Here is a 13353-nt window from a genome sequence, read left to right as displayed (position 1 = left end):
TGTGCTAATGACGGCTTAATTAGGCTCAAAAGATTCGTCTCGCGGTTTCCAGGTGAGTTATGAAATTAGTTTTTTTTATTCGTGTACGAAAACCCCTTCCTACATCTGGTCAAACATCCGATGTGACATTCAAAAATTTTCTTTTCACAAACTAAACATACCCTCGTACTGCTAGTTAGTAATAAAAAATAATTCATGCGTATTTTTTTACAATGTCCTAAGCGGTTCAAAAGAAAATACTGTGAAATAAATTATGACTGAACCATATATAAAATCAACTTCACATTAAGTTTTAAAATTTATTTTTTTTCTTACAAGCATAAAAGTAAATGAAAAGATGGGTTCTGAGATGAGAAAGGATGCAAAATGTACCCCTGAAAGGTGGGGTCCATGTTGGTTTAACCAATGCACTGTTGGCATTCACATTTTCACAGAGCAAAGAAGCTGAATTTTTCTCTCTCTGGGAGAGTTTTTGTCTGGCACAGTGCCACCGCAGGCAGTGGAGTTATCCTCCTGCGAGCATCTGAATTGGCCCGTTGGGATTTCCCTCTGACCAAATTGCCCTCCCCCTGCCTGACAGGTGGGGACCCATCGATCGGTGCTTTGAGATTCGTGCGGTGGAATTCTGCTTCTGGCTGGCTAGTGGCTGGAACAGGTGCAGATGTTTGGTTGGTTATGCTTAAATTAGTGTTTTAATTAAGCACCTTGAATGTGCTAGTACTGGTTTGAGTGATTCCTTCTTTGGAAGTGCTTTGGTCATATTCAATTGATTTCATGAATGGGTGCAGGGTATGTACCAGGAAAAGGACAAAAAAAAGGTTGGTGAAACGGCTGAGATAATGTTGCTGAAATGTTTTTAGTTTTATATAGAATAATAATAAATATTTTTTACTTATTAGTCTTAAGAAAATTTACAGCTGTCTGATTTTTTTTTCATGAAATGGACTCTTGTGAAATCTAAGCCATCCGATCTAGATCCAATTGAGTAAGGTTTTGTAAAAAGAATGCACTTGGTAGTGAAACATGACACTATTTATGTAAAATACAATTACGCTCTAGAAAGAAGAAACAAATGGAAACAACAACTCACTATGGCTCTTGGCACAGACACCGTCCTAGGCATAGGGGGAGATCAAAATAAGAAGTCGTGCCTAGATGACGACGCCCGTCCTGGGCTACGGGAAGTAGATAGATAGGTCGTTCAACTCTTGTCCCCGAAGATAGGTAATATGTTCTCATATAATGTTGCTCCAACTTTTTTCTAGAGGGCCTAACTAGTGAGATTTTATTTAATTGTCATGAACTCTAGTGGATTCGCTGTGTAAACCAATGAAATATGTCTATAAAGTGAAACTTTCATGTAGTAATACTATTTCTTTATTGAAAAAGTTAAACAGATCATATAGATGATGATTTCAATACTACTCTACTAGATCTCCATGTACTTTTTGAGAAAGAAATGAACATCTTGTATGCCCTCATATCCAAATCTACCATGATAAAAGTTATGTGTGCAGCACAAAACCAAAAAAAGAAAAAACAATACAACTATTCAAAAGTTTGGATCTTTAGATCTAAACTTTTTGAGTCCTCATGAATAACCAAAGAGATCAAACTCAAGTTTTTTAATATCATGAACTTCCATTTAAAACTAATGAAGATTGAAAATATGGGTTGATTACACATAGGTCTTTGACTTATTCTTCAGACTGGAAATACTACGTATCTCAAACTCAGATCTACATCTGTCAACATGAACTGTGCAAAAAGAACAACTGCAAGCTTAAAAAACAATCAAATATCATCACAAGTATCAAATAGTTTACCTGTCGACGGTTCATGGTTATGCGCAAAAATGATAGCATCTTTACCATAACCCTCAATAGGCATGAGATGGCAGCTACCTGCAGTAATAGCGGTGAGAGTAGGGCTTGAGCACCATTCCTTCCAATATAGCTCATCTTCCTCATCATGTTGTAGATCTGGGATATCCGACCACAATTTTTGGCCGAACGACACGACGTGCTCCATGAGACCTGCCATTAGGAATGCTAAGAGAGACTAGTAGCGACGAAGGAGCTGGTGACGATGAATCTTTCCTTTCTGCTGAGGTACCTTTAAATAGAGGGGAAAAGTTGCCCTGCATACTGTTGGCAACGTAACGCTTGAAATGTCTGTAGTGCGACACACCATTTTCTTTTAAAAATAATATCGCTTGAACTTATATCTTAAAATTATTGAATAATGCTGGAGATAAAATGCCTAAAGTGTTTATGGTGCGTACACAGTTTCCTCTTCATTTTTTTTTGAAAAATTTACAATTGAGCCATATGTCCTGAATTTTACCTTGTTTCTTTATTATTATTACTTCCCTTTTACTATGCCTTCCAATATATCTCATCTTCCTCATCATATTGTGGATCTGGGATATCTGACCACAATTCTTGGCTGAACAACACGACGTGCCCAATGAGACCTACCATTAGGAACACTAAAAGAGACTATTAGCAGTGGAGGGTTTGGTGTCTATGAATACTGTGGAGATGTGCGCTTTCCTTTCCGCTAAAGTACTTCTATATATTGGGGGAAAGTTGCCCATTTTACTGCCGGCGATGTAACGCTTGACAAAGAATAACGTGCAGATGTGCACTTTCCTTTCCGTTGAAGTACCTCTATATATTGGGGGAAGTAACCTAGTATACTGTCGGCGATGTAACGCTTGAGCCTATATCTTAAAATTATTGAATAATACTAGTGATGCAATGCCTAAAGTGTTCGTGGTGTGGTACACCGTTTCCTCTTTATTTTTTTTAAATAATTTGCAATTGAGCCATATGTCATGACCTTTGCCTTGTTTCTTTAGTATTATTACTTCCCTTTTACTACCTGCAGCAACAGCGGTGGGAGTAGGGCTTGTGCACCATACCTTCCAATATAGCTCATCTTCCTCATCATGTTGCGGACGACGTGCTCAATGAGATCTGCCATTAGGAACACTAAGAGAGACTATTAGTAGCGGATGGTTTGGTGACGATGAATACCGTGGAGATGTGCACTTTCCTTTCCACTGAGGTCGTACCTCTATAGATTGGGGGAAAGTTGCCTCGTATACTGCCGGCGATGTAATGCTTGAAGTGTCTGTGGCGCAACATGTCATTTGCTTTTAAAAACAATATCACTCAAGCGCTATATCTTAAAATTATTGAATAATGTTGGCAATGTAATGCCTAAAGTGTATGTAGTGGCATCTTTTTGAAATAGTTTGCAGTTGAGCTCTCTATCTTGAAATTTTCAAATGCACCCTTCTTTGTTCTTTAGTATAATGCTTCCCCCTTTTTTTTTTACTATTCTGAAGTAGCAGTGAGCGCAGGGTTAGTCGATTATATTTGCATTGAGGCAAAAAAAAGGGACAAAGATTGTGATCCACATTATAAGAAATGGTATAGTACATGTGCAATTAGGGGCATTAATTTAGTGTGTGTTGTATAATTTTGTTCTACACCCATCAAACAAAAGGAGGAAAAATTTGCTTCCAGTTTCATTATATTAGAAAGTAATGTTTAACATGTTAGTATAACAAAAATACCTTACGGAGACATCTTTTTATTACTATAGAGGCATTTTCAAAAATACCTCATTGGGGCCTTACGGTGAATTGCCTATACAAATGATGACACATTTTATAAAATGCCTTTGTATCTTGCAATATTTTTATAGTCACATTTTTTATGTCTATAAGAGAGTAGAGACATTTTTCTAGAGGGTTTGGATTTTGTGACAAACATACCAAATAATTGTGAAAAAAATGTGGTAGAGACATTTTCTAGAGGCATTGGATTGTGTGACAAACAAACCAAACAATTGTGAAAAATATGTGGTAGAGACATTTTCTAGAGACATTAAAGTGTGCATCAAACATACCAAACAATTACGAAAAATATGTGGTAGAGACATTTTCTAGAGGCATTGAACTATATGAAAAACATACCAAACAATTACGAAAAATATGTGACAGACATTTTCTAGATGCATTGGATTGTGCTACAAACATTTACTATTGTGAAAAATATATGATACCTATATTTTTCATAAAAAATTGTGAAAACTATCTGCCGCTGATGCAATGAGTTTGCCGCCCCTTCGCCGTTCACTCCTCACGTGTCGCAGCTAGGAGTGGTAATGTGCCACGGCCCATGGGCCCTTTCATAATCCATCTTAGCCTTCAAATATTTTTAGCTCAAAAATCTATTAAGTCTCAGCCCAACTCTATTTGGGTCCAGCCCTCACATTTTATAGGCTAATATGTTGGGCCCATTATCACCCCTAGTCACAGCAATGGCTCGCTCCTTGGAGAGGTAGGCCATCCACGGCATGTAACTACACCATCCATCAGAGCCGCGCCCTCGGTTTGCGACGCTGGCTTTAGCTCTTTGAGGTAGCTAGCCGTATGCTCGCATTGCGGCTCATCCTATCCCCACCCCCACCATTGCCACCCCACACCAATCCCCTTCCGCTTCTCCGGGGAGTGATGACTATCCATTTCCTCTCCTCAAGGCCAATACTGCTAGTCTAGATGCCATTAGCACCATTAATTAATTGGCTCTGTAAATCTCTTTTAAATCTTCCCAACATCGTACCTAATTCTCACTCATCATCATTCCATTGGTGCCTGGATTATTTCAGGTTTTCCTCTAATGTTGCTTTTCTATCCTTTGCATTAGCCAAACTACACTTGTATAGAGTACCACAGGTTCAGTAACTGTTCTTACCATCTTGAAAGATTTTAAGTTTCTCATTGGGTTATTTCTGCTGATTTTCCTTATACACCTTTGGTTTCATTGATCCATATAGGAACAAATTGGTTAAAAAAGGCAGCTGCTATCTTGCGGTCCCTTATTTGCTAGTTTGTGCAATTTACGGCTACTCTCTACTTGGTATCCATGTATACAACAAGGTCTATTATATAGTAATTTTGGACAAGATCAGAAGACAAAGATGTTTCGAATATAGTAATCCTGAAATTAAGAAGGCACTAAAATGGTATGTATCATGTTCTAAGCCAAGTATATTGGATTATATATGTTTACCATAATATCCCATATATTCATTCATGTCCATGTACATATTAATATATATCAGTGGAGAAAATGGTATATCCAATGGATGTTGGGGAAAGTTCTTCATGTTTTGCACTGGGATGAGGCCGAAGGCGTTGGCCATTTCATCTTCTTGTCCCTCATCCAGACCATGCTTCTGGGGCTGAAGCGTGCCATATGGACTGATTTTGGATGCCCAGTTTTTAAGATCATTAATACTAATTTACCCTTTTTTTGGTACAATATGGAAATTAACTATGCAAATGTAACTGCTTACCAGATCATACTCCTACTCAACTTGGTCCTATACTTTCTCTCCAGAAATAACCACATCTGCTCAAAATCATCATTGGGCAGAGATTCTTCCAATTCATTTCGTAGTATGATTTCATAAACATAATAAAAAGAATCACATATTAATATACCAAGATCTCCACAACAAAGTATACCATTATCACTCAGCTATATAAATATCACAAACACCTTTTTGTTTCTCCTTCCAACACTACATTCTCTTTTGCAATCCTGATCTCAATGCAGAGCACCTCACCTCCACATGCATGGAACATGGCAAACGAAGCAAAATGTTTTTTCATTCTTATGATCAATTATCAAGTGCTAATACCTACTTGCAATATTCATGACATACACACTTCTTCTCTTTTCAGGTTACCACAAAAATATCTGAAGATTATGCTCTTCACCCTCCTGTCCATACCACTCGAGATAAGTACAAATTCGGCATGCGTGTAATTGAAGAAATGAGGTCATCTGCAAACAAGAAAACTTCTACGCTATTACAGGCAATTCCACAAAATAAGTCCTCAAAATTCTGGAGAAGCTTCATACTCCAGTTATCACATTGGTGCATTCCTTAGCGTAAGGAAATATTAATAATTATTTTTTTTTGTTATTGTAGATATATTTTTTGCAAATATTTTAAATACTTTTAGTTCATATTGGCTACACATTATGTTTAAATTGTATAATTATCTTTAAATGTTATTTCATAATGATATGATCTACTAAAGTTCTATAAATATCTTATAACATAAACTAGTTCCCAAAGTTATGTTTTGGTTACTGTGTAAATGTGAAAATTTCTTGTTTCTATGAGCAGTGGATGTACTATTTTCCCATATATTTTTATTATTTCCTAGTACATTAATAGTGTGAAACATCTAGTTGGCCTCAATAGGAGTGGAAAAAAAGTTAGCAATGCATAAATATGGTTGTGGCAGAAGAGAGAAATGCCATTTCAGTCCCAGAGAAAAAAAAAAGTCATTTCAGTGATAGCTACTAGGGCGGAATTTGGTTATGACGTAAAATGGAACTTTTGTATCAAGGAAGGGTGAACAGAGCATATAGACATGAATGTTGCTGGTGAGGTTGATTAGTTTAGATGTATGTTTTTAATTACCTTCTTTGGTAACAACTACAAATAAAGTAAAGTAAAAGTAGAACACCAAAATATCTGTTGTGCGTCACGTACTTGAGTCCATTTTTAAAATAGTTTTCACAAAGCTAAGGTAATTCGCATAAGTATATCGTATATTTAATAGTGAAAAAAACAATTGAATGCTTGTATTACACTGCTTTTCTTGTAAGTTGTAACATGTAGACAGGGGCGGGCCCAAAGGGTAGTCCAGGTAGGTTCAGGACTACCTTAGAATTCGGCCCAGAGAAGACTAGGTATTCATTTTTCTTGGCCCATAAAAAAAGCCTGGCCCAACAAAAAAAACCTAACTCTATTTTTTGTTCTCTCCCGTGCACTCTCCCCACCTGGCCTCCCACCCCCGAGTCCCGATCAACTGACAGCGACAGCGCTCCCGCGAGCCGTGAGGCCAGCGCGACTCAGGCGCTCTTGCCGTCCCGCGAGGCCGCTACACGCGCTGCCGCTCCTCCCGCCGCTTCCGTCGGTCAGTCTGGTGGCCTCCCGGCTAGCCGGCTCCCGCCAGGCGCGCGCGCCCATCCGACAGCCGTGGCGGCAGCGCCGCTACCTTCGCACGCCGTGCTGGTGCTAGCATGGCCTTGCCCTCTCCGCGACTCCACCCCTGGCCGGCTGGCCGCGCCCTCTCCGTCCCACGTCCGGCCGTCCGCCCGGCGGCCTCCCGGATTCCCGGCTCTCGCGGTCCCAGCGTTCCGATTTGATGGATCATTGGGAAGCCCTTACACGGGCACATGGTCAGTCGGCTGCAGGTAACTCGAGCACTATAAGGGGAAAACTCACACGCGACCAAGCATACGGCGGTGACGGTGGGAGCGTTGGCGGCCGCGGTGGCATTGAAGGACATTGAAGGACTTGCAAGCTTTTATCCTAAGGACATTGAAGGCTCTGATTTGATGAAACTTGAGCTCCAACTTGATACATATATTGATGATATGAGAGAGGATGATAGATTCAAAGGCCAAAACAACATTGGTGAGCTCTCTATTAAGCTTGTTGAAACAAAGAAGCAAAAGCTCTTGAGTCTTGACTAGTATTGTAATATCCTATTTATCTAAAGACCTTATGTTATGTTTGAACAATTTACATTTTCATTTAGGTAAGATTTAAACTTATTTGTTATTTTCTACTACTTGTATTGAACCATTTAGAGTTATATACCGTATCGTTTACCACTTTTTATATCGAATCATATTGTATTGCATTCGGATTTTTTTTGGCTAGGCCTGGGTTCAAATCTTGGGTCTGCCACTGCCTGTAGATTTGGGATGTAAATGCTTGAATTAAAGGCAAAATTATTGGAGAATAAAACAAAATAACAGTAGAAGGGTTTGGAAGGATGCAAAAATGTAGTAGCTTTTGGATAATCGGATGCTTACAAAATGTAAGTTGCATTTGTTGGGATACGCGTAGGCTACGATAGCATAAATCAAAATTTTTCTACCGCGTAAACCAAGAACCATGCAAGTATTAGATCATAGATCGTTACCACTCGACGCGCTGTGTAGCGGAAGTAAGCGCTAAGTAGCCGAAGGAATGTCGGGAACGTAGCGCGCGTCGGTGTAGAGAAAGTAGTCGATCGTAGCAGCTCGATGTTATCCTCCTCGTGTGTTCTCTTCGTCGTGCTCTCACACCGATCAGCACCGCAAACCAGCGGCACCTCTACCGGTATCCACACATACAGGGATGGAACGCCACACGCAGACGTGCTAGTGTCCGCGCACGGCTAGGGTTTTGCTCGGGGAGGGGAGTGGCGGCTAGGGTTTCTCCCGTGATGTGATCTATCCGCCGGTCACATCCCTCACGAATATGTAAGATCCATGACTCGGGCCTCCAAGGCCCATAGAATTTCTATTCGGATCCCTATCCGAATTAAGCTCATATTGGATCTCTATCCAATCCTCTTATTCCGGCTTATTAAGCGTGCAACCCTGTAGGTTCATGTAAACTCAGCTGTAACCCGAAAACTCCTTTTCGGTCCACATGTCAACAGCAGCCCCTAGCAGAATGTATTGACCCACTGGACATACATAAAGATCATATCGGTTGAACCTCTAGTGTATACTTGTATGAACCCCTTTGCCTCATGATATCGATTAAGCTCAAGGCTAGATATGTGCCATCCTCTGATAGCTCAATCATTCACTCGAACTTGTGATTGACTCCTAAATCACCATTGGCATGGCCATGCACTTCCATAATCTATAACATCGAGGGGGCCATATATATATCGCTCCATAGGAGGGGCAAATCCCATCTTGATTATTTATATCCCACCACATGTTTCATAGCATGCCCGAAAACTACTTTTATAACTATCCAATTACGGAGTAGCGTTTAGCAGTCCTAAGTAAGCTACTACACATGTTGGGAACCATGATAATCTCAGGTCTAAGGATTCAATACCAACATTAAATGAAATCACCGATGACACAACACATATGGCTCTTGCAGTGTCTCATGTTGGGTCTATCCAACAACATGTTCCCAACATGTGTCCACATTATTAATTTGGTATCTCTATACCATGATCCATGAGACATGATCATCAATTAATACATATGCTGATTATTTAAACATATTTATTCCACATATGATATTTTATCAGGTATCCTTTAGAAATAGCAACATACAACATAAAGAGTTTCATGAAAGAATCACATATTCATTAACCAATAATGAGTTATCTATTTCAAGGAACAACGTCGGATAAATATATAAACATAGTATGTGATACAATCATCTCTATGATTGTCTCTAGGGCATATCACCAACAACATTCCTTTCTTTGTAACTTATAAATTGATGTAAGTACTTGAAATAAAGATGAAGTTGTTGGAGAAATAGAATAAATTGACAGTAGGAGAATTTGGAAGGATGTGAAAATGGAGATAAGATTGGAGTAATTTGCTTATCGTGTTACATGAAAGGCTTCATGGTCCTAATTTTATTGAAAGCATGAAATTGTATTTATACATGTATACTACCTTGGAATAACAATATTATAGGCATATAACGCGCCATTTAGCAAATCACCAAAACTGGATAACCATGACAGTGAAAAAGGCATAAATTTTTGCACCGGACTCCAAAAGACAAAAAAAATTCGATAATAAAAAGCCACAAAACAAACTAGACTTCAGGTCACAATAACTTGGAATTCAACATCACCACCATCATACGCTGCATGAAGAGATAGTGTTGTAGGCTTCTTGATGTCTGGCATCGTTAAGAAAGGGGATCTTGATTTGTACGCAACAAATAAAGTGTGTGTATTGCAACACATGGCTCACTTTTTTTTTTGAGAAATCCTTTGTATAAATAATACACAAATGTTGGCAGGTGGTTTTTTTTCCCAATTTAACTTCCTAGTTTGTCAAAAATATTGATACGTGGGATTGTTTTACCTGTTTAACCTGCATGCTTTAGCAATGCCCATATGGCCATATCTCTTGTCATCTATGTGGATAGTCCTGGAATTTAGTTGAATTTCTTGGTCCATTATTTTGTCCTTGCTAAATTAATGTCTCGATCCACATTGAGACCCACCTACAGAAAATTGATCCATCAACAACATTTTTTTCTATAGTGGCAGGAAATCTCCAACTCTTCGATATGCGCTAACTAGTTAATCTATTTACTTAATTTGATATGGGTTCTCTTGCTACCCAAAAAAAAGTATTGATCTAGCTTACCTGGAAAGAATGGATCGCTACCCTTGGAGAGCTAATGATAATGGACTAATAGCGCATTGATTGAACCGACCCTGACGTACCACTAGGGAACCTATAATCTGACCCAATATGATGTATAAAAAAATGGCTTAAATGGGCTTATCTCAGCTACCAAACTAACAGATCAGCCCAACAATCACCCTAGGCCTGAACCTGACCTAAGCTAGCAATTTTTCCTGAGGAATAAGTTCACTTTGTGTCCCTCTATTTGTCGTCCAGTCCGATTTTCGTCCCTTGGCCGTAAAACCGGGTATGACGGGTCCCCCAACTTACGAAACCATTTAAATGAGGTCCCTCGGCAGTATTGTGTTCGATTTTTGCTGGGATGGCGCTTACGTGGCTTCTTTTGACTAGGTCTTTGTCCAACGTGTCATTGACATGGCGCTTACGTGGCAATTAGATAAAAAAATAATAATACCCGTAGAACCACATGTCAGTCGCACACACAAATAATAAAAAAGGTGGGCCCATGTGGACCCACACGTCATTCTCACTACCCTCTTCTCTCTATCCCCCTCTCTCCCTCTTCTATCGCTCTCCAGCCAGCGGAGCGGGATGGGCGGGGGCCGGAGCGGACGGTGACGGGGCAGAGTGGCTCCGCTCGCATCTCATCTCCTCTGCTAGGGAGGGTCTTGTAGCGCAGGTGGCGTACATCTGGCAGGGGAGGGTCTTGTAGCGCGGTTGGTGGATGACCCTTGTACCCGGTTTTGAGACCAAAGGACCAATATCGGACTAGACGACAAATAGAGGGATCCAAAGTGAACTTATTCCTTTTCCTTGAAGGCCCAACCTTCGGTACAATGGCCTACAACAAAGCATTCCACTGGTTTCAAATATTTATTTTACCCATTACAATTTTTGTTTCCTAACCAAGATCACTGAACTAACGGCTCTATCAATTATGTCGGCCACGCTGGTTGAATATATAGCACGCTGTCATGCTGAGATTATCTACGTGTACATGGATGGATTATTGATACAATGTATGATACATGCGATATACAATACTGCAGCATCTTCGTAGAAATTTGGTCAAACTTTTCTTAAAAAAAAAGAAATTTGGTCGAACTTAAAAAATTTTGACTGGAAAAAAAATCAAAACGACTTATAATATGAAACGGATGGAGTAGTTTATAGGTGATTGTAATTCTCTCTTAATTAAATGAACGAAAGCTTCCTCTAAAAAAGACTACATGGGATGAAAAATTAACAATTAATTTGTAGATTTATGGGCCTAGTCATTTTGGAGGAAAAGCAAAGGATTTGGATTGCTAAGGATTAATTCATATGAGTGTCATTCATTCATAGGAATGTAGGTATAGGAAAACCAAATGAAATTTTCTATTCATAGAAGTCGCAGAGAGAAAATGTAAGAATTTTTCCATCCACTCAAACTTCTTGGAAAATTCATATATATGGATTGAAGTATCTACACATTTCAATTCCTCTACATTTTCTATTCTTATGTGTTAAAATTCCTCCAAAACCAATAGGCCCGTACATACATAGTTGTACTCTCTTAGTTCCTAGATCTTATTTTTCAAAATTAAAATCTCAACAATCTGGATAAAATTCCTAAACGTTATGAGTAATTGCAAGTATACTACCAACTATTCCTTTTTAAGGTAAAAAAAATAAAAACACATATTTATATATTACACTTAAGTATGGATGTATGGAAACAACACTTGTTTATTGTTATTAAATTGTTGTAATACCAAGGGACCAAAGTTTGCAATCCAAATTGTTAGCTAGCACACCAAGCACCAAACCCTGCAACGACGACACATATCCTCATGTCACGAGGAGCCAACGGATATCACCTCAGAGTGTCATCAAGCGGGGATCGTTAAAACCAAAAGCTCATGAAAGTCAGTGAGATGATAGGGAGTGTTTGGTTCGATATATTGCTAGGTGCCAAGTTGTAGCAAATTGCACGAACGGCAAAGTGACTCTAGTGTTGAGGAATGATGACTTGCCGTTGTTCTTTCATGGATGCTATTTTCCATGGTTTCTTGGGATGTGAAAAGCACTGGAAACCTTGGCCTCTACTCCTGTTGCTTCCCATTTCTAAAGTTAGTTTCCTCTTTTCCTGCTAATCCAGACAGTTGGGAATTCTGAAGGTCATATATAGGGATTTCAAGCTGCAAAAATTCACTAGGGTTATTTGCTAATTTGCCCTATAGAAATTATTGGACCTCTTGTTAGAATAATTGGGCTAGGCCCAATTTATCCTATTAAATCTCAAAGGCCCATAATAAGTGTTAAGGATAATAATATCACTTCAGGATTTAAGCGAGGAATATCTCAACCTAAATAGGGAGTTATTGGAGGCTCCCTGTTGACGGGTTGAGGTGGGGGTCGGAAAGCCACGCGTGCGTGCGCTGGGCTGAGGCCGAGGGCGTGGGCGGGGCTGGCTGGCGTGCGTCACGTCACTACTCTTTTGCAACCACTAACCCACGTTCCCACGACTGCCTCCGCAACAGCGCGTCCACGATCCCACGTTCCCATGACTGCCTCTCTCCTGATAGATAAGAAGGCCGCGAGTCCGATCAGAATGATCCGCTTGCTTCTTTCTCGGGTGTTAGTTCCTCCTCCTCCTCGCTTCCGATCGCTTGCGCGCACGAGAGATCGGAAGGAGCAGAGCCTCCGGAACCACACCTTCGCCTGAGATCTGCACCGGGTAGGCGGGTGATCAGGTTTTTGGGGAGTGCTTTCCGCACGACTGCTCGTTCTCGCCATGTCTGCGCCTGGAGCCGGAGCTGCCGCCGGCGCCGTTGCTGCTGCTGGAGGAGATGGCGCGCCTGGAGCTGGAGCCGGAGGTGGTGCGCCAGGAGCTGGAGCCGATGCCGCAAACAACAACACCAACGGAGGCAATTCTGCCTCACAATCCAGCGGAGGGCCATTCTCGGGCTATATTCCTGTTCCTGATATTCATGATGCGCATGATAGTATACTACTGGTTGTGTTACATAGATCACCCTACACTGTTTATGCCATGATTATTGTCTTAACATTTTGGATTAAAATATGCCGATTTATGACCATATTTCCAACAATCCAAAAATCTGATAGG

The sequence above is a fragment of the Oryza glaberrima genome, chromosome 8, assembly GCF_000147395.1.
Source record: "Oryza glaberrima chromosome 8, OglaRS2, whole genome shotgun sequence".
Classification (NCBI taxonomy): Eukaryota; Viridiplantae; Streptophyta; class Magnoliopsida; order Poales; family Poaceae; genus Oryza; species Oryza glaberrima.
This window is presented reverse-complemented; position numbering follows the sequence as displayed.